The sequence below is a fragment of the Engystomops pustulosus genome, chromosome 9 (assembly GCF_040894005.1).
Source record: "Engystomops pustulosus chromosome 9, aEngPut4.maternal, whole genome shotgun sequence".
In the NCBI taxonomy this organism is placed as follows: domain Eukaryota; kingdom Metazoa; phylum Chordata; class Amphibia; order Anura; family Leptodactylidae; genus Engystomops; species Engystomops pustulosus.
This window is the reverse complement of record NC_092419.1, coordinates 38,964,178-38,983,934: the sequence shown is the minus strand read 5'-3', so window position 1 is coordinate 38,983,934 and position 19,757 is coordinate 38,964,178.

Here is a 19,757-nt window from a genome sequence, read left to right as displayed (position 1 = left end):
AAGTATGGTAGTGCGCCTGAAAATATGTACTGTGCTTGATGATACAGAATGCTGTGATTTGTCGACTGGCAATTAAAGACAACTGTTTAGTCATCTAAACCCCAAAATATATGTAAAAAAGTGTTCTTTTCTCACAGTGTGATTACAAAAATTTGATATGAAAATGATTATGAAGAACCCTAAAATGAAAAATAAAATGTGACTAAAATTCGACATGTGGCTATTTTCTATTTAACCACTTTTTTACCACCATATGATTATTTACGTCATATAGTGGAAAGGACTTTATGCAGAGGGCTCATGGACAAGGTCTACATACGAGGCAGGTATAAGCTATTTTATACTCCAGACATCTGCCGTTAACTGCTGTGATCGAACCATACATAATCTCATCTCAAAAAATGAAAGTATTATTGGTGCTATCATATGGCCAAAATAAAATAATTTTTTTGTACAAAAGATTTTCATTTCAAATTTTAAAACATTATGAACCATAATTGAATTTGGTGTCTCTGTTATCATCTCTGTTAACCTGTTTGAAAATCTTTGTCGATTGCATTAGGAATTCCATTTCCAACTTCCCTGTAGACTAAGCAAAATATAAAATTATGCCATCAGGAATTGTGATTTGTCATGGAGATAACAAGCCTATACATGTCTCTGTAAATGGAAAGTCAAAAAGATATGGCGCGAGTAAAGAGGGTAGTAAGGAAATGGAAACCCAAAACTGGAAAAAGTTATGTTAGAATAGAATAGAATGCTTTATTGTCCCCATAGGGGAAATTGATTGTGTCACAGCAACAACAACTCCATCCGCATAATCACAAATATACAGATACAAACAATAAAACATGATGGCGTACAACCAATACACAGACATAATAAGAGTAACGAAATAAAAAACCACAGTAAAAGGTAGTGATAAAAATCACATGCCTTGGGTATTTGTAGCCTCAATTTCTTACCCAGGTTAACTTACCCATTTCCGAGATCTTCACAATGGCTCTATGACATCTATGTCAGTAATTGCCATTGAACAAATAACAGTTTCCAAACGGGGGGGCGACCGCATGAAAAAACTTCACATGCGGGAAGCCTTCTGGATTAGGATGCTGGACACCCGTTTTCCCAAAGGGATGAACTACAGAAACGATTTAATGTTTGTTTATTAATGTTTTTTCCACATATTTCTTACCTACATTTCTTCTACTCCGGTCTTTACATGTTCCCTCCCTCCTAATGTCATGTGATCCTAGTCCAAATCCTTCTGTCACGCCTCTCACACGCCCACCATACTGTTTCCGGTGGCGTTCTCCTCCATTATAAAAATTTGTCTCGATGTCTCCTTCAACAGTTATGATTAAGGACAACAATTTGTCCGAAACGCGTCACCTTTAATTTTCCCCGATGTGATGTCACGCTTTTAACATGTTACGAATAAACTTATGAAGATTTTTTCTACCTTTTAACAGCTGCTAGTGCGGATTTCCTTTATTTCCATATTTTTTCTTACATCTTACCTTGGATCCGGACCAAGTGTCACTTCTCATCCAGCACAGCCTACAATCAAGACGTACCTTGGAAGGGTGAGCACACATAATTTTGTTCTTCCTCTTTTTCCTTAACTTACCCAATTACCCTAGGTAAAAATGAGTTTTTAAATCTATTTGTTCTACATGTGATTTGCAGAAACCTTTCACTGAATGTACTACACTGTACGACTAGTGGATTAGCTTCATTGCTCAAAATGGACCTGTATTTCGAGAGCATACATAAACACAAAACTGACTCCCAGTCCTCCATCTTGGAGTCAACAATCGAGCTCTCCTTCTTAACCAGTTTCTTAATTTGTTGGAGTCTGCGTTTAAAGCGTTTAAAGAATTTTCCAACCAAAACAATCTATCCACATTTGAGAATTGAGTGAAAAGGCTAGAGATGAAGTCGATGTTAGCTGGTGTATACCATAATTCATCTCTTGTCTCCAAGATTGTTGGTATGAACTCCAATTTAGTAAGTGAGATGTCAAAGTTCTGTAGCCGACCTGGGTATTTCTTCCAGTGCTGTGCCTGTTCACTCGCTATAGCCTCCGACCATTGAAGCCTGAATGGACACTTGTAACATAGCCTGGTGTAGAATTGTACGTCAGCACATCCAGCCTCTGAATACATTAAGACACCTGATCAATCTACCTTATGACTGTAAGGCTACCATCACACACACACGTATGGGGGACATATATACGGCCGACGTATATACGGCGTATATATGTCTCCCATAGCCATCAATGGTTGCACGGTGCTGTACCCGGGAGAAATGGGACATGGCCAGGATATGTCCTAATTTTTGCCTGAATATGGCTCCATGCACCATATATTACTATGGAGAAGTTAATGGAAATCTACCATCAAAATCCATGGTTAACCTACTCATAGATCTGGCCACTGTGTGGTAATCTTCTTATGCTTTTTATCCATGGTCACCTTCCTTCTAAAATCAACTTTTACAATTATGTTAATGAGATGGGCTCTGGGGTGCCAAAGCACCTCCATGCTCTGGCATTACACGCTGTTACACTGTATAGAAGCACTTACCATTTTCACTGTGTGCTTAAATATCCTCTGCTAAAAGATAACAGCAAGCAGAGAGAGGAAGGAAGTTCTGAGGGAGCTTGCGGTGGGAGAGGACAGTGTAACAGCCTGTGAAGCCAGAGTATGTAGGGGCTCTAGTAATGTACACTTGGAGCCCTTCTGTTGAAACATAATTCTCTGATGATAAAGAGAACACTTGATTCTTTGGAATAAAAATGTGAGCCATGGTTTAAATTTTTTAAAATGTATTAAAAGACAATAAAACCTGTATAAATTAGGTATTAGCATGGTCTTACCAAACCAAAGAAAAAAGTAGAGGTGTTCCTTGGAGTGTACAATGAAAGCCATAAAAACTGAGCCAACAAGAAAATGGTGCAAATGTGTTTTTTCAATGATTTCACAGCATTTTGATTTTTTTGCCTGCTTCCCTGTACAAGGCATGGAATAATAAATACCAACACTACAAAGTACAAGGTGGAGAGCAAAACATGAATGAAAAAAGGCTGCATCCTTACGGGGTTAAATACACTTGAAAGGAGCTGTTGTCAAAATGATCTCCTTAGTCTTGTGCAAATAATCCTTATGATGAGAAGTGCGACAATTATGTCTGGCATCCCGTAAACTACAAGCTTGAAGTGCCTGACACCATAATAATAGAACCAGGGACAGATATATTAGATAAAAGAATGACCTTATCAGCAATAAAAATGTACTTTATTCTTAATATACAAGATAAACTGACATTGAAAATATATGGAAGTAATTGCTGCTGATGGTGATCTACAGGTTATTATTGTTGTTATACTTTTTCTTGCACTGAATGTGTCTCAATAAACATACATTGTATAACTGTCTGTGTTATTAGGTAACTTACATTGTATTTGTCTGTAATTGTAACCCACTTAGTATTCAGACCTTATCTGCATGAATTCACATTTTTATACCTATTAACTCATTCTACCTTTAATTTGAAGGCTAGGAGTCATACGATAGTATTCTCACGGTATAGCAATGCCATAACATCACTTCATTTAGTCATCAACATAATCTATTACTTGATGCAGTGTGGAGATGGAACAAACTGAATGTATAAATAACATTCAGATACAAAATCAACAATAAAACATTCAAGCTTCATGGTGTGACCCTTTTGTATACTTATAGAAATGTTTAATTTAAAAAAGATTATCCTATTTCTATCATAATTCTAAAATGTAAATATTCACATCATTATCATGTGCTTTGTGCTGTCCTTGCTATAACTAGTCTCTATCTAGACCCTGTGTGTATACACAAGGCAGTGTTCGGTGGATGTACCAAATTTGAACCTATATTACTTCATGACTGAACAGACAGCACCATGAGAAGTGAGGGCAGCTTCTAATTAACTCAACTTAAGGGCAAAGACAGGAAGAGGTTAGTCTCTGCCCACTTTGTAGCTGCTCAAGACGATTCCTGACAAGCAGAATAGAACAGAAATATGACATACAGCTCCAGAAAAAAAGGCCAGAAAATGTGATATGTGCAGCAAAGGGGGAATTACTAATTGGTAAAAATCATTAAGAAATTCTAGTTACACTCTAAATCTACTAAGGCTGCATTCAGAAAAACATGTGCACACGGCAGCACGCTGGAGAGGAGGAGGGGTGAGCAGTGCTTTACTCTCCATAGGAAACAGCGCCTAACTGCTGTTCTTATGGCTGAAGGTAGAACAGGCTCTATATTTTTTGTGGCAACTGCATGGTACAGTACCACGCCCTGGCGCCATAGACTTTTATGGGGACATATACCCCCCCCCCCCACAACAGTCATATGAATGCAACCTAAAATGTTTTTATTTACACAGATCCCATTTTAAGTACATTTTATTATTTTCAATAGTGATTGTGTATGGTATTGATAACCGTTTGCTTCTAAACCTTTCTGTATCTTCATTTTATTTTATTCACATGTAAAGTTAAAAAAAGGCCTTCCATATTATTTGGACTTTGTATGCGCTTGGAAGATTTGTAATATTTTGACAATGTACCACTAGATTAATGAACATGTACACTGTTTTAGATGTGTCAATGAGTAAAACTATACCTTGCTTTATGCCTGAATGGCTAGCAATAATAAAATACCTTCCTCTTGGTGAACGCAAACAAAATTTTGACTTTGTCAGGCTTACAGTATTTGTACATTGTTTAAGCACTATTGTTATGTGTGTACTATATTCATTGCCACACAACCCATGAGGAGACCTGAAAAAGTTGCTGCCTGCTGGATGAGGGGAAGTGGGTGCTTCCTCCCCCTATCAGTAAAGCACCAGTGGCCGCAGCCCAAGACCGTGCTGCTGAATACCATGTCCAAGCCATGGTCAGAAAACTTAGATTTCAAATTAAAATAAAAACTCTATACTTTTTTCAGCTACTTCTCGCTGCTGCTCCGTGTTCTTCCCTGCCTGAGTATACACTATTATGTCCCAGGGGGGGTTTGCATCCGTGTGGCATCATAGTGTGTGCACGCCTGCAAGGTGCTGCCAGAAAGTAAAGCCACGGGGAGAAGAAGCCGATGGCTCTGCAGTGGCCATTTCATGAAATAGGGCTCTGCTGTTTCATTAAAGGGTGCTCTGCTGTGGATATTTCATTAACGCATGCTCTGCTTTGGATATTTCATAAAATAGGAAGCTCTGCAGTAAATATTCCATTAATGGGGGGCTCTGCAGTGGATATTTCATTAAATGGGGGCTCTGCCGTGGATATTTTATTGAAGGGGGGATCTGCAGTGGTCATTTATTAAAGGGGGGCTCTGCAATAGATATTTTATAAAATGGGGGCTCTGCAGTCGATATTTCATTAAATGGGGGCTCTGATGTGTATATTCTTTTAAAGGGGGCTTTGCAGTGGATAATCTATTAAAGGGGTGCTCTGCAGTGGGCATTTCATTAGTGAGGGGGTCTGCTGCACATTTTAGTAGCAGCTGCATTTCCTACCCTAGGCTTATACTCAAGTCAATGGGGCTCATTTACGAAGGGAAAACCCGACGGATTCGGAAAAACCGCAGAATTTTTTTTAAAAAATGTGTCGCTTGACACGCGCTTACCTGCACCCAAGATAGGACGGGGAACTCTGGCGGACTTCAGTGCAGCAGTGACACCTGGTGGACATCGGGCGCACTACCTTAGTGAATCGCCGGAAGACCCGAGTCCTCGACTGGATCGCGAATGGACCGGGTAAGTAAAAATTACCCATTCTTTTCTTGTGGTTAAATTAGGTGCTTTTGGTGCTTTAGGTGCTTTACATATACTTAAGAATTTATGGTATGAATATATTTTTTTCCCTCATAGTAAAAAGGCTAAAGACAAGAGGACATTAGAGGTGTGTGTAGAAAAACGGTTGTTATAATGTGTCATCCTTCTTATAAAGACAGGCAACAGAAGAAGCAAAACTATGCAGAACTATTATATGGTAGGGAACATGTGTAACTGGCTTCTCTATCAACTTTGTGATCGGTGGTCACCCCAATTGATTATTACCACCAAGTACAGTGTATAACTCTTTGTCCATGGGGGAGGAGTCTCTATAATTCACCTCAGGCAGCAGAGAGGCAAGGTAGTCCCCTGACTATATGGCTTTGCTATTTGTTCCATGCAGGACACTTATCTGCACACTTTAAAAATATATGTAGAGGTATTTGTTAGAACTGGGAATGAGGTGAACCCTTTTAATTTGCTTCGGGGTACCCGTGCCCACAAAGTTCACTACAAACCCATGCTTTGTGGGTCGGGTCTGCCCACTACAGAACAACATAATTTTGAAGAAGTAGCTGAGCCATATGAGCGGAAGTAGTGAGTAGCAGAAGTAGTGAATTACAAAAGAACGCAAGCTCCATAGAATTTTGATATTGTAGCAATGCCCACAATACTGTACTTTGCACAATGCTTACCAGTGATATTTGCTTACTGTTTGACTTTATTATTGGTTCACGTTTCCACCTAATATTCATACATTTTATTAGGTTGATATATACATGGGCCATCGAATTGATCCACTGCAACGTCCATAAGATTATTCTCCTTTAATCAATGTAATGAATTCTGACAAAAATACAATCGCCTTCTAAATTTGTATTGTGTCTGTTGCACTTTTTCCTCTGACAGCACTGACATCATTATACAGTAGATCAAATAGATGCCAAGTTTTGTGATCCTACAGGCAGAAACTGAAATACTTAAAAATCTGTCTCCAATTTGTGTCTGTCACATCGACACTACCTGGCCTAATGCCTTCGCATGCTTTACCATAATAAAGCCTGGAGTTGTATTACAAAGTCTTCACCTGAACAACTTTGTCATATGCATCTGATGATCACCTCCCTTCCTTACAATTGTCACTGTCACTTTCCCTTCCTCGCTGTGTATTGTATATACTGTGCATCATAATACTGCAAGTTGAACAATTTTATAAATATATTTAAAATTTTTGTATGTTATGGTCATGTTATGAATTATACTAGACTTATTAATATATATATATATATATATATATACACATATATATATATATATATATATATATATATATATATATATATACTGTATATATATTAATAAGTCTAGTATAATTAATTTATATATATATTTATAGTATTATTTTTAATTAGAATGTAATATTATATTAAAGGCGAGCATTAAATTAACTGTACACTAGTTAGAATGGATACTATAATTCTGTTAGCTGGTTTATGGGGTATACTTTAATAATTATCATATGCAAATATTTGCCCTATGGTGGTACTCTATTAGGCATATCAGAATAGAAATTCAGTATATGGATATGTGCTGAATTTACCAATATTTCAAGCCATTTTTTATTATCCACATACAGGCAATCCCCAGGTTAGGTAAAGCATAGGTTCTTTAGGTTTGTTCTTAAGTTGAATTTGTATGTAAGTCAGAACTGTTTATTTTATAATTGTAGCTCCTGATAGTCCGAAGCAGTTGGATTGTCCGTCGGTATGCCCCCTAATTTGTGGGGCATGGAAGCCAGCGCAGCTGCACCAAAAAAAGGGTTGTGTGTGACGCAATTGCAATGCACCCACTACTTAACTACCTGTGTAAGCCATTTTACCGAAAAAAAGGGCACAGTCTGAAAAAAATGTTTCACAAAGCCTTAGCCTATTTTGACTTGTTTTCTCGCCTTTATTGGCCTACAGTTGGGAATCTGCTCCTTCTGGAATAGATATACTGGTTTGGCATAACCCCACATCATGTTTTTAGACTTCTTGTAGGTCATACTTGGTGTTAAGGCAGCTGCCTTTCAAGGTAGCAAAAGGAGGCATTGTTTTTCATTTAACACCTTGGAAAACATATTTGCATACTGGTACATTTCAAATGAAGACTTCATTTCAGCCAGTACCTGCCAAATAAGAGGGCAAGGTATGGTGTGAAGATGTATAAGCTGTGTGAGAGTACGTCAGGGTACACATATAAGTTCAGAGTGTATGAAGGGAAGGACTCAAGAATAGTTCCACAGAATAACACCAGCATAACACCAGCATTACACTGTTTAAAAGCCTCACTTCCAGAAAAACTGTGGTGTGCAGTACTGTCAGAAGGAATCAGAGAGGAAGTTGCTGCTAGTAGAAAAACTAGAAAGCCCTAGAGACGGGCACTATGCAGCAACTCTGTATTGTGTGTTAATTATAAGGACAAGAGAGAGGTTCTTGTATTAAAAACAATACATGACAAACAAGTACCCCTCCCCTGTACGAGGTACCAGTACAGAAACCCCCAAACCGGACTGCATTTTGGACTACAATAAGTACAATGTATACTTTCCTGGAGGGGTATAGTTTTCAAATACCAACAGAAAACATATGGGATCACACGTCATACTACAAGTACCAAAAATTTAATTCAAAATATACACCTTTATTAATTCAAATAGACAATCATAAATTGGACATTAAAAACATACACATTAAAACCACAAAAACAAACAGCATGGTGGTGGTCAGTCTATTAACCATAGTAAAAAGTACCACGTCATAATAGTATACAACATCAATCCATAAGTATGAAAATAAGGGCTATACCGGGCACAGAAAATATAAACTCAATATCAAGTCAGACACAATGTCAAAGTAATATACCTGTGCCTCAGACCAGATTAGCCCCAGACCACCACCACAGCACCACATGCTTGAATTACATAGGGATCGGTTACCAGAGAAGTGGGTACACTTATTGGTATTTATAGTTTTCAAATAGGGTCAGTTCTCAGGGGTTTCTTCAGTACTGGTCCATAAGGGCATTTACACTTTCTTCATGAGGCAGAAATAATATAAATATATATGTGTGTGTGTGTAAAATGTCTGTGCTCCAAATGCCAGTTCTTTTTTCTGAGATCTGTCATGTGCCCATTCTGTTAATTATTGCCACATGTGGGTTATTGCTGTACCAAGGACAACCCGCATAATGATTTGGGGAGTTTTTGTCTCCAGTGGCAAAATACATTTGACACTACAAGGCCATATTTGATAATTTGCAATGCAATTTTTACTCTGCACCATTCACTTTTGAGCCAACATCTTAGGGGTTAAAATGCTTGTACAACCCAAGATAAATTCTTTGATGGTTGCCCTTTCCTAAAACAGGGTCATTTCTCAGGGGTTTCTATTATACTGTTACCTCAGGGGCACCTCAACTCCAGTCTAGTGAAAACTGAGTTCCAAAAGCTAAAATTTTGCTAGTTCCCTACAGACCCCTGCTGTAGCCGTCCTGTTGATTATTGACAAATTTGGGGTATTCCCCTAATTGGTATAAAGCACATAATGATTTTTTATGTGTTTCTCCCAGGTGGCATGAACTGGGCAAAATACAATAGCACTACATGCCATATTTGGCCAGCATCTCAGGGGTTAAAATGCTCACTAAACCCAAGATAAATTTGAGGAAGGGTGTAATTTCTAAAATGGTGTCACTTGTTGGGGGTTTCTTTTGTACTGGTACCCAGAGGCTCTGCTTACACAACATGACACTCAAAAGCCTGTGAAAACAGAGCTCCAAAACCTTAATTTTTGGGGTTGTGTTTAACTAAAGTGGCATGAGCTTAGCAAAATATATTTGGCACTGAAATGGCATATTTGAGACAAAATACAATTTTTACACTGCACCATTTCCGTTGTAATTAGATTTGGGCCAGCATGTTGGGGGTTAAAATGCTCATTACAGTCCTATATAAATTAGGGTTTCCAAAATGATGTAACTGAGGGTTTCCAATGATGTTGCCTTTGACGGTTTTCTATTTTACTAGTACTTTAGCGGCTCTCCAAGCACACTGTAGCACCACAAAACATTTATAGCCAAAGTGGCCTGCCAAAAACCCAATAACAATAACTCCATTCATTGGACATCGCTGAGTGATGAAACAGCAGTTGACATCCACATGTCAGGTATCGGGATGTATATTTACCTTCTGAGTGTGTACATTTTAGAGCTAAATGTGAATATTCTTATACAAAAATTTAAATGTAGAAATTGAGGAGAAAGAATCAAAGGGTTAACAACATTTCCAAATGTTAATTTGAATAGTCTGGGGTGTTAAGTTCATAAAATTATGTTCTTGTGGGGGTTTATTGTACATAAACCTTTATAATGCACTTCCAAACTAAATTGGCACCAAAAATTTTGCGTTTTTCAAATCTCTTGAAAATCTGAGAACTTGCTACTAAAACTATAAACATCCATAAAATAAGGAAACGTAAAACAAATTATGGAACTATAAAGAAGATAAATAGAAAAAGGTTTCTACGAAAAAAAAAAATTATTGATTGTCTCACGAGATATCTCATGAGATAACACTCTCTGAATCCCAGGGATATGTTAAAGTGTTGAAAAGTTATTACCATGGGAAGAGACAATGGTTAGGTTTTTAAAAAAAGGGCTGTGCAAACTGGCTACGTCCTTAAGGGGTTAAGAAATAGTTTTTAGGTCCTAGTGACTGATTGTATTTTTTTATGTTGTATTATAGACCTATATCTCTTGATTAAATTATCACGTGGTTCATCATTGTTATTTGTATAGTATAGTAGCATAGGTAATCCCATTTTGGTCAGGAAATATGGGAAAGGAAACATCATTCTTACTGAAGGATATCTGGTCTCAGCAGGGGGAGGGGGGGGGCGAGCCAACCTCAAATGCTCTGGAGGACAATTTCACACCAGCTGAAAGTTACGTTTTTTTAAGGTGCACAGCCGTTCTTCATAGAAACTCTCCTAGACATAATTTCAAAAGGAAGTTATGGTGCATCCTAGATGTGCATCATATACATTTCTGTGATCTGGGGAGCAGGACAAACGCCGTCCTAATTCTCAGTCTGTCTCTTGAATGGGGAGATATGTTGGAACTCCTAATAGAAGCATAGAAGCAGAGCTTTGTTGGTGCCAATATGTGCTAGGTGCCTGGCCAGATCTGATGGCAAAAGTACTGCCACTCTTTGTTCTTCTGTTGAGGATTTCTGGCCTATCTTGGCTTTGGAAGGAGAACCCTAGGATCCTCTCAAGATTGTCTAACAAAGAGACACCTCTGGAGACAAGTGGATTTTTCTTCGCATTGGGAGAGATTTTCGGCTGACCATTGCATTGATGAAGCCTGTATTTGTTAACTTGCTTGTACAGTCACCTGCCCCTCTGACACTGCCAGATAGATCAAAAGGCTTGAGTCTCCTTATTTATTTGACACGTGGCTGTGCCAAACCAGCTTTCTGCACCAAAAGCCATGTGCACATTTAAGGTGAACGTTTGCATGGCCTTGGTGGTGCGCATGGTCTTGGTGGTGTGCAGGTGCGGGACAGAAACACCATGCACCAGCCCACTCTGCCACAGGCCGTACACCCTTCAAACCCCAATTGTGGTGTTTTATAAGTAACTGTGATTATTTAAGGGGCTTCTAAGCCATGCATTTTCAAAATCAGCCTAGCATAATATCTGGTCCCCCTTTTTTACACGACCTCAGGTATTCTAAAAAAAATTTTTAGGCTGCTGAGTGAACTTAAAGAAATCACACCAAGACTGGAGTATGGTATAAAAATCTTCCTCAGCAGGAAGTGTAACCGACCAAAAGAGGAAGTAGTTCTGGTCTTTATTGCTGACACATAACATTATATACCAGTGATGGTGAACCTTTTAGAGACCAAGTGCCCAAACTACAAACAAGACCTGCCTTTTTATCGCAAAGTGCCAACACAGAAATTTTATTTGTGATTTATACTCCCTTCTCCTGAATTTGGATGATCATTGTAGCTTCTCTAAAGCCATAAACAGGAAGAATTGCCAGGGCCAGAGCAGGAGCTACAATGATAATCCAAATCTGTCTACACCTTCCCACTCCTCCAGTAGTCCCAGGAGCGCTATCTTGGGTGGTCTGCGACTGTAGGAAGATACCTGGAGTCCTATCTAGTGATGGCCTGGGTGCCCAGAAAAAGAGCTCTGAGTGCCACCTCTGGCACCAGTGCCATAGGTTCGCCACCCTGTTATATACAAACTACTTTGGGGAGAGAACATCACATCTAGTAAGGAGTGACTACATAGATGATTGGTTGTCTCATCATCACATGAACATAGCAATGTAGCATCATTTCCCCATAGTCCATATAGAACTGTAATAGTTCCAATAATGCTCAGTGGATCTGTGACGTTGGTAGCAGATCTTCTCTGTTATTTACAGGAACTGGCTAGGTACAAGACATCCGTCTATTCCAGCAAGTTTTCTTCCAGTTGAAGGCACATACTGGGGGTCGATCCACAGGTAGGTATCATACCAGTATTTAGCAAGGGAGCAAATTAAAAGCATTTTTATTAATCATACAGTAATACTTCACAATAGGGCACTGGAAGCTGTCACCAGCCAAAAATGACATTCCTGTAACAGGTTCACTTTAAGGCTTTTTGTATGGAGAGCTTGTTGCTAATACTGTAGAAACTTAAGCTTGATACACACACCCCAGTGGGTTCTTGCCATGTTTTCAACATATCATATTTTATGTTCATAGATTTTGGGAAACATGGCAATGTATCATAAAAGCTTGCTGCCCTACAGTAAAGATGATCTTCAGCATTATCCTACTTATTCCTGTCAGTTCATGTTCACCAATTTCTTACCATTTCCTTTTTATCTAATGATTATGCAGAATGGAAATTGTTATTTTGGATGAATTTTAGTTTAACATTAGTTACCCCCTGTATTATTCATATACTGTATAAAATCATAATGGCAATAAAAGAGTAAAACTGTAAAAACATTGTGCTGTTTGCCACCTTTAAAAGTCATTTTCTTTGTATTTTGTTTATTATTCATTGTTATATAATCCATATTCCTTTGATGCTTCTTGGTAATTTTACCTTTAATGTTTACTTTGCATAAAGGAATATTTCCTGATGTCTCAGCATACAGATGGGTTACAAGATTCATTTGCATATATCTTTTCTATAATCTTTCAACATTTATGATTATATGCACCTACACTTTGCACCCTGGTCATTAATATTTTGCATGCTATGCAAAACTAAACATTTACCTAATTGCTATTAGCTGGCAATTATTTTTTTTTCTTTGTTAATTAGTAATTACTTCTTCAATTTCAGTGGAAGCCAGATTGTACAGCAGTCGTAGTGGGAGATTGTCAGGTTCGATGATTGCATATAAATTGAAGGACAAATTCACATTAACTCTGAAAACTAATGAGTGAAAGTGGCATATATTACTGTATACAGTACAAAAGGAAAATTGTCATGATTAAATTATTAAACCTAAACTCTTTCCCTCACTGCCCTTATCTCCAGCAACAGCCTTTCCCTCTCTGTCTTCTCTCTGTAACAGTTCCGTTGTATGTGTTATGTGTCCCACCTGGCCGATACTTTGCATGGCTGTGTTTGCTAAGTGCTGAAATTGGTTGATAGGCTGCTCAGATTAGATTTTCCTCACATTACTGAATGCCAAACCTGAAGCCTAAATGTCTGGTTGATGTTTGGCTTTGGGCTTGTGAACCCGAACCGTTCATCACTAATAGAGAACCATACAGTTTTGTAGCTACTGGGGTTCAGACTTGAAGGGAACTTCTATAAGAAAATAATAGAACGTATCTTTCTCAAGCTCCTATTTCCTGTGTTGCTCCTTAATTTCCGGTTTTAGGCCCCTTGCCCAACTGGAACTTGTGGTGGAATATGGTACCTACTGTATCGAAAATCTGGCTCTCCTGAAAGGGAAAATCACTTTCTTCTTCCGGGGGACTTCACTTTCTAAGTTGGTCCCTGGAGTCTATTCATTGCATGAAGAGGGTCCCATGACCCCACTATATCTTGTTCAGTAAGGAAGGGGAGACGGGTACTTCAAGTCAAAGGGATACATTAATAAAAGCACATCAAGGGCGCAGAGCCATAAGGTCGGAAGATACTTGACAGACATGACATGGCAATTTGCAATATCCCAGTTCTTATTATAATAAACAAACCCATACTATTTCAGCTCAGCATTATCTTATGAGTTATTTTGATGTAGGATCTTATTACTATTGTTTTCAAACAAGAACCTAAATCAATATCCGGGTTGTTCTGGAATTAACATAAATGGCCTCCAAAGTGTCAAAATGTCTTTCTTACACACTTTTTTATTCTTCTGTCATGTGTTATGATAGAAATGTTGAGCAGTTCAGAGAATCTTTTCATATTGTAAAAACCTTTGACCATTAAAACAATATGTTTCTTTCCGGCTCAGGCTATAAAAAAGTGTTTTGTAATTTACATTTTTTGCTACAATGATGATTTTAGAAATTGTAATTATATGTTTTTAAGGTTGGGCTGAGAAGAAGTTGACTTCACTATGATTTAGAAATTCCATAGTTACTTCTTTTCTTAGTTACTTAATTATTTCTTTCAGGTACACACTGCTGCAGAGGAGGATTTCAAAGGTCTTCAGTCCTATTTTTTCTTTATGACTAAAATTACCAATGTATTTCACTGTTACCATTTAAAAAATACAACTCAAACACATTTTATAATTGATGTTATAGGAAAATACAGTACTTGAATTTGTTGATGCAATAAAAGGAAACCAATGGTTTGATGTCTATGCGCTTTCTTGAAAATTCCAGGCTCCAAGTGCTTACATATCACATGCCGCTTCACATGGAAACTCTTTATACAATGTTCATTACCATAATCATTTATATCAATATAATTTTTAACATATAAGTTAAGACACAAATGCTTGTATTGAGAGGGGTCATGGGCTGAGTCCTCTCTATACAGGGTGGGTATTTGGTGTATTACACAGGATCTGTAGTTTTAATTGTGGCAAATTGATTGAGACTTTAGAAAAGGTGGTATGTACCTTTAAAATTTAAGAGTACACTTGCAGCTGTGATGTTAACTACTCAAATGCCGTGGACACACCCAGAATTCTCTAGAGGAGCATCAATGGCTATACTTCTTCACAAACCTAAAAGGTGGCCTTTATTGGCAGTCTCCGTAAGGAGAACTCTTACTTACTGACCCTAGTCAAAAGTCTCTCACTCAGCCAAACCAGTTCCCTATGCTGTACTGAAGTGACCTAGGTTGAAACAGTGCTGTCTACAATTGGGAATCTGTTCCTTCTGGAATAGATATACTGGTTGGGTTTTATTCCTGCATCATTAGGCTTTCTGACATGCTTGATTTCAAGGGAGCTGCCTAAAAAAGGTGTGGTTTTCCTTATCCTTTCATGGAAAATTTGCATATGTCTCCATACACTTGAATGGCGGCCTTAATCGGCAGTCCTTTATTTTCCGACCATGGACACACCCAACACATACGCACCATCAAATTGACCTACCCCCAGAATGCTAACAAAAACTGACAAATTCAAAAACATGCCAGGTATCCTCACATCATGAAATGCCTGGTTTATCAAAATATAAAAAAGATTTATCCATGCAGAAAGAGACATAAATGAAAAGCAATCGCAGAGGTTACGAATGTGACCAAGCCGTAAAGGAGAGCAAGGCCTGTTGCTGTCAAAGTTCAATGTAAGAAGAAAGTAACGGCACTCATCCACTTGTTAGAAAGTGCAATGTCCTTTATTCAGGTGAAGAAGCATAAAATCACATGCAGGGAGAAGCAAGCCTTGGAAACGGGGCCGTTTCACGCTCAGTGGTGCTTTTTCAAGAGCATCAGCCCTTTGGGCTCTTACAGGAAGAATAGAACACACAACACACCGGATGACGGTCAGTCTGACATTGCTTCTGGATGAAGCCCCGATGGGGGAGAGAAAACTTGGAAACTACCCAGAGACTGAGCCACGGCTGTTTCCATCACCATGGTACTAATCATTGAGCACAAGACAGGCGCAGAAGGACAGCTCACATGTATGCTGGGATTGCTCATCAGAATATGAGCAATCCCATAATAATATTGTGTTTAGATATTAGATGTAAACGCTTTGGGAGGAATTTATCAAAAGCTGTAGTATTGTGTACCAGTTCTTGAAGTTCATCCCCCACCCCAACCTGTGCACATTGCACCAGATATGTTATTCCAAGTCCTGCTTGCCGTACAATTACCGTACAATGACCTATGCCAGGTGCTGGCACATTCTATTGCATGGTGGTGTTGTTGGGTAGAAAAAGTGATATATGATGAACAGCAGCACCCTCAATGTAACAGTGCCAATGCTGCAGTTTGGCTGGCAGACAAGATGTCCTGTATAATACAAGAACTACCATCTGCTGCACTGTGTACAGCCCATATGATCATGCCTTCATATGGGCCTGTTGTACGCAGGTTGACAATTAATTGACACCAGTGGGGGGTAGGTTACTGGAGTCAATTGTAGCCAGTGTTAATGCCAGAAAACTGTCTAGAATGTTCACAATTCCAAAGGAACCTGGAATTAAAAATTTTGATTTTTTTCCCTGGGGCCCAGTGGACACCACTGCTGATAACTAATTTTTTACATCTACAATGATCACCATTTGGAGTCTGTTTTTTGTTAGACAAGTTGTTCTTTTTAACATCCATTTGGGTGCTACTAAAGTATTAACCAGATTTTAACTCTTCTGGTGTGATGAGGAAAAATAGGGTATTTTGGCATTGTTGTTGAAAAATTCATTTTTCACTGGAGAGCTTATATAACATAACTTTATTATGCAGGTCTATACAATTCAAACATTAGATAATTTATATAGTTTTGTTTTTTCATCTTTTGATAACAGTCATGTAAAGGAGTTTTTGTTCGGTGAACTGCCATCTTTATTATTATCATTATGGAAAATGTGAGATTGTGAGATATCACAGTTGGCTGCAAAACAAACCTGCATTTTATCATTATTTTAAGCAATAGAATGACGTAAAGTATCAAATGTACATGAAATATGAACAAAACTATATTGTGGTGTGCTAATTCAACCCCTATAAAAATACACATGCATAAAAACTTATACAAAAACATTGGGGAATCCTCCTGATGGACTAGAGATCCAGGATGTCCTGGGAGATATTCCACAAATCACATTCAGAAAGGGACAGATTACTCAAAGATCGGCTGGTTCAGAGTCATTATATAACCCCCCAAAATACTACAAGAATATACTGGCTGGGAATTTCAAATGCAATGGGTGCATTGTATGCCCCTACATGCAGGTTGGTAAGACCTTTGCATCTACCAACACGGGATGCAGTTATAACATCAAAAATATCAATAAATGTAAGACCAGTGGTGTAATTTACAAAATGACATGCAGATAGGGGATTGAAAAAAAGAAATGTGAAAAAGGATATGGGGACACTTACTATACATTGACAAAAACAACGACACGTCGGTGGCAAAATATATAAATCAGAAACATGGGTGTGATACTTCTGTTTTATCTTTCATGGGCATAGAGGTTGCCAAACAATCACCAAGTGCTGGAAACTGGGAACAAACCATTTTACAAGAGAAAACCTGGTGGGTTTTTGAATTGGACACAATGAACAATTGAATTTTTTTTGTTTTTTATAAATACTAATGAGATGAAATCCCAATAAGAAATAATATCCAAATGAGTCGAATCTTGGGCCATATATGTAATAAAGGGTTTTGTTAATCCAAGATCAAACTATCATGACCCACAATAGGGCACACTCAGTGCCATTTATGCCACTTCAAAAAGAAGTACCATCATCTGTCACCTAGATTTTTAACTAAAGACAAGGTGCAGAGTGTGATGACCCCCGGATAACCATTTCAATCCTGTAGCATTAAATCATACTATTGCACATCAAAAGTGTGAAATCCACTTGGTTGGAAAATACAAAAATAATAACTACATTAATCATGTCTCTCCCAAATTTTTGGTAGTTTGATCTATCTGCCGCTGGAGATTGGTAATTGAAAATAGGCAGCACTCCAAGGTATTCAGTGAAAAAGCGGTGTTCTTTATTCCATGTTAGAGTACATTAAAGTACATAAGCAGCAACGTTTCGGCTCCAAGCCGCTGGAGATCCTTATCCAATACTTCAGTGTTGGATCGGATCATCCCCTCCACTTATATCCAAAACTTGCACACCCACATGCGCATCAACATGCGTTCCATATGAGGTGCGCATGCACTGTCATAGTACGCTTCACAGTGGAACACACCTACTTTGACAGCGTCCAAATGGTGTAGGAGAAGTACACCAACTAATCAGATGAGGTTTTTAATTTATGGAGACTGATGGATGTGCAGAGGGGGAGACATTTTTGCCTATATGGGGGGGGGGGGTCAATTAGATATAAGGAGGATATCCTCACTCACTCCTCATTCACCAATGGGGAGAGCCCTACAGAAGTCCTGCATCTGACCAAGTCCAGTGTTCTAACGGTCCCCAATAGGTTTGTTTCCCTATGGCTGCACTTTTTCAGCCATTGCAGTGCCTCAATAAGGAGGTTCAAATCCCCTTTCTTTAGTCCCAAATAGTCCCCTGATGATTCACTGGAATAGGTGATTAACGCATAGGGACAGGGACATCATCTACCGTCTTTTCAGGACGGTAACTTGATGGGTATATAGGGACCTTGATGAGGATATAGGTATCATTTAGAATCATGGAGTAAGTGCATCCATAAACCCCATCCTGAGGCTCTCTACTATGGTTCATATCCTAAAGCTCAACACCCGACCTAGTAATATTTTACTAATTTTTTTTAACTAATATTCATGTATGCATTTTGGCACAGTTTCAGTGTGTGGTATGTATTTTTTTTAGTAAAAGTTATGTTTTATAAGCTAGTGCCTTGTCTTTGAGAGATATTGAATAGGCTGGATACCAATATTGTATAGGTAAAGATTTGGCATGTCCGTATTTAACCCCCATAAGCCAATACTTTGTGTACACCATAGTGTGTGCGAGGGCAGTGCAAGATCTATTGCTGGTGGAGCCCACACTATGATGTCAGCAAGTGGCACTTGAATCATGAAGAGGACATGCGGGGGGGGGGGGATGCAGAAAGGAGAGCATTGACTTTACTTTTTTATATACTGGGCTCTTGGACACAATATACTAAGGGCTAACTATATACAGGATGTAGGCTGGATGGTTATATACAGGTGGCAGGTGCTGGATAGCTTTATAATGGGGGCAGGTGCTGGCTATATACTGGAGATCAGGCACTGGCGGGTTATATACTGGGGGCTGGCTGACTAAATGCAGGTGACTGGCTGGCTATATACTAGGGCAGGGGCTGGCTATATGCAGGGGACTGGCATGGGACTGGCTGGTTATATACTAAGAGGCAGGGGGCTGAATAGTCTAGGCTATGACCAATGTATTTTTCAACCTAGGCTTATACCAAGTATATACACTAAGTTGTATTTGTATGAAAGTCGGAACAGGTATGTTTTATATGTGTAATTCTGGACAAAAATGCTGTTGTCATGGGCACAAGGGTTATCAGTAACACATAATTGCATACACCTTTGATGACTCTTACAGCTATTCATTGCACTCGTGGGGCTAAATTTCAATAAATTACCAGCATCCTGTCTGTAAGTCAGGTTCTTATGTTGGGGACTGCTAATATAACAATTTTGAAGATATTTACAAACACTTCAATGCAAAGGTTTATCAACGTCTATCGATATTAAATAAGGAATTTCACTGTATATCTATGCCAAAAATACACTGTATCCT